At 41.0% G+C, this 3,892-nt stretch overlaps 1 long non-coding RNA gene across 1 annotated transcript; it reads right to left on the reverse strand.

The window, feature by feature from the left end:
- Window positions 1-1,784: 1,784 nt before the first annotated feature.
- LOC148780389 (uncharacterized) lies at window positions 1,785-3,256 on the reverse strand. Its single transcript, XR_016041530.1, has 2 exons — window positions 2,516-3,256; window positions 1,785-2,423 (listed from the first exon to the last, which is right to left on the reverse strand). It is a non-coding gene; the product is annotated as an uncharacterized LOC148780389 (long non-coding RNA).
- Window positions 3,257-3,892: the final 636 nt, after the last annotated feature.

Below are 3,892 nucleotides of genomic sequence, written 5' to 3' on the forward strand. Positions count from 1 at the left end.
GGTTGACGATTTGTAAGACTACGTCCTACGCTCAATTTCTACCGTGAATAGAAATCCTCTCCCCACTTAATCACACAAAAAAAATTACTCCCATCCAATCTTTTTCTTAGTTCTACCAAACGAGAGAGATGGTCTACTGGATGCTTTAAAGCTTTAGGATGGATGGTCCGCGTACTCTTTGTTGATGGAGACCGACCTGGACTTTGAAAAGGGACCTACTTCTCAAGTGAGCCCAACAAATTGTGGTCACCGGCTAGGTGTGGGTCCCTTCTTTATGTCTTTTTGAGACAAGTCCAATTGAGCCGGTGGCAACAATTATGAATCCTATGTGTCCCGTCAGTGCGTAGAACTCCTTTCTACTTTAAAACGTGCGTGATTAGAACTTAGGAAGTATGGTGCTCGAACACGCAATTACGCAACATTTCTTTGAGAATTAAAAGCGAACTCAAATTGATGAATTTCTACTTGTTTTTTTGTTTTATTATAGAGAAAATTATGGACACACATCTTTTTCTGCCCGTTTACTGCCAGATGGGTTATTTTTTAATAAAAATTACAAGGAGTGCCCCTACACATGGTACATTTTTTTTCTTTTTTCTTGCCCACCTATTAGGAAATTACAACACCATAAAGGTTATAAACACCACACTTGTTGAATAGTTTAAGTTTACACCCTTAGTAAAAAGTCCTACTTGGGATAATTTATTTTTAATTTATAAATTTTTGGGAACCACGTAATAATCGTTAGACGATTATTTTCAAAAGTTATAAATTTGAAATTTGAATTTTCTAACATCTTGATTTTTTCCCTTTAAAAATTGGACGTTCTTTATTCAATCTTGCAAAATTATCTTTTTCAAAGAGGGTGCAATTAAGAAATTTATTTTATTAAGTTAATCGATGGGTTGAAGAGCTAATATCATCAAAATTTGGGTTTCCTAAAATAAACCTAATCATGGTTTTACTTGAGGGGGTAAATGGACTACATACTCCCAAACGAGTATAATATCTTTTGGTAAGGGTGAGTTTAAAATGAGAATATCGCATGGCAATCATACGAGAGGGACCGCCTAAATACAAAAGAACTTATATTCCCTTGAAAATACACCGTTCATTTACCTTCTTAGGTAAAACCACACGTAGGATTAATTTAAGAAACCCAAAATTTGGAGATATAACCTCTTCAACGGACAGATTAACCCTAATAAAAACGCATTTCTTAATTGCACCCTCTATTCACTAGAAAAAAAATCTCTCGAGATTGAATAGTGGTAGAAACTCAAATTTCAAATTTTTAAATTTTGAAAATAATCATCTAGTGATTATTAGGTGGTTCCCAAAATTTTAAATTTAAAAATCCTCCCAAGTAGGTATTTTTACTGATCCCACAAGAGTACGTCCCCTTTTTTTTTTTTTTTTTTTGCAGGAGTACGTTCCCTTTTTGGTGGGAGTATGTTCTCTTTTTCATTTAACTATATTGAATTCAACAAGTGTGTGGGGTTTATTACTTGTCCAGTGTCGAAATCACCAGATAGCTGTGAAATTCAAAAAAAAGTAATGCGTGATGGTTAGGGGTTCTTGGTCGTTCTTGTATTTTCGCAGTCTCGTGCGAAGAAACCCTTTTCTTAAAACCACGGAGCCCTCGTTCTCGTTTTTAGACAGAGGAAGAGGAGAGGGGTCGTGTGAGTGCCACGCCCCCCTTTGGGCTCACGTGCTTGTCCGCGTGAGGATAACTCCTATGCCTGCTAGGATAAAGGTCTGACGGTGCGGTGTGTATGTGGTTCGAACCACCAAAAGAAAGGAGCATGAGGTAAAGCTTATCTCACTTGATGGGGGTCGGGACGCACCAGGGGTCGGAGCCCTCTTAGATCAGTTAGAAAGCCCCTCGACCTTTAAGGCCCGGTCTGGTTTTGGCTCCCTTATGAACAACGCAAAACGTCGACTCCCACTTGATGAAAATGGCTTCAGATTTCGTCCCCTTTGCTCACCTTTCTTGATAGGGTTTTAAAGGGCTTTTGGGGGTTTAAGAGGTAAAAATAGAAGACGAGAAGATATAGTATAGAAAGAGAAGAGAGAGAAGATCACCCAAAATTTGGGCAGCCTTCCGGCGTCACCTCCCCAAAGAGGTATTTACCGAAAGACGAGAAAGGTATCGGGCTTAAAGTTTCGATACCCCAGGGATTCATAAGAAACTATACTGGAAGGAAAAATCCAACCTGGATGAATCTCGAAAGAGCCTCCTAGAGATCAATAGAAAGAGAGAGAATGAGAGCAGAGAGAGATGGGATGAGATGAAAGAGAAGAGAAGAAAAGAGGGCGAAGAGAAAGGGAAGAGAAGAAAAGAGGGAGAAGGGAAAGGGAAGGGAACATCTCCTCCTTTAGACTGGCCATCTTTCGAGGATCCCTTGACAGAGGATTTATCTCTGAGAAGAATTTCAAGAGAGAGAGGTGATGAGATAAAAGAGAAAAAGGGCGAAAGGGGAGAAGGGAGGAAAAAGAAAAGAATGTCTTTCACCTCTCTTTAATCTTAGACTGGCCTTCCTTCGAATGCCCCTTGATCAGAGGACTTATCTCTGAAAAACGTTTTGGAGAGAAAGAGAATGAGATGAAAGAGAAGTGTGTAAAGAGAGAGAAAAGAAGAACAAGAGAAGTGGAGGATAAAGGAGAGAAAATGGGTTATGAGAGAGAAGAAAAGAGAAGAGGGGGAGAAGAGAAGAAGAAGAGGAGATAGGGAGACGTAAGAGTGAGAGGCGTAGAGAGAAGAGAGATTGAGAGGAGAGATGAGAGAAGAGGAAAAAAGAGAGAGCGATATGCGAAGAAGGAAGGAGAAGAGAAAGAGAAAGAGAAGAGAGAGGAGAGGAGAAAGGAGGGATAAGAGAGGGGAAAAAGTAGGGCAGTGGCTAGGCTGCTAGCCCTATGGGGGGAAGAGAGAGAAAGGGGTGGGAAGAAAAGAGAAAAGGGGGAGGCTGCTAGCACTATGGGGGGAGAGAGAGAGGGGGGAAGAAAAGAGAAAAGGAGGAGGCCGCTGGCTCTGAGAGAAAGAGAGAGAGAAAGAGAGCGGGGAAATGGCTAAGCCACTGGCCCAGTAGAAGAAAGAGAGATGTGAGAGAGAGAGGGGGAAGGGAAGAAGAAGAAGAAAAGGAGAAGAATAAAAGTGAAGAGAAGAAAACGAAGAAGAGGTAGAAGGAGAAGAAGAGGAGGAGGAAGAAGAAGAAAAATAAGGAGAAGAGAAAGAGGAAGAGGAAGAGGAAGATGAGAGAAGAAGAAGAAGAGAAAGGAGGATAAGAAGAGAAGACATAAGATGAGAGTGGGCTGGGTCCCTAGGTGGGTGAGGTGGTACTCGAACGCTCTGGCTAGGTGCACTCCCCGGGCTTGAAGGTGCTTGAGAGACGGTTATGGCTTTTAGATAAGAGGCTAAGGTGCTGGATTAGGCTAGGCTAGGTTTAATGGGCTACGGAGTATGATTGGCTTGAGTTGAGTGGACTAGAGTTGTCTAGGGTCTATGGTTTGGTATGGACTATGGTTGGTAGGGTAAGTGGTAGGGAGTATAAAGTCTGGAGCAATGGTTTAAAAACCGGATCGGTGACCCGGATCGGGCTTTCCAAAAACCGATCCGGATCGGCGAATCGGCGATCCGGATCTGTGAATCGGCGATCCGGATCGGAATCGGGTGAATCGGTCAGAATAAAGCTTCAAAAAAATCCGAAAAAATTATTAAAATTCATTATAAATATTGTTTTTTAGGAATTCAATAAAAAATGAGGGTACTCCATTAAGAATTTTCATGTTTTTGAATGAATATGCGAATATTGATATGTTCTTTCCCTGCATGAACCGCCATTCAACATTTAATTTACATCACACAAAAGGATAAACATAGAATTATCATGGA

Source organism: Amborella trichopoda, chromosome 9, assembly GCF_054954075.1.
Source record: "Amborella trichopoda isolate Santa Cruz 75 chromosome 9, AtrichopodaSantaCruz75HAP2 v2.0, whole genome shotgun sequence".
Taxonomy (NCBI): Eukaryota; Viridiplantae; Streptophyta; class Magnoliopsida; order Amborellales; family Amborellaceae; genus Amborella; species Amborella trichopoda.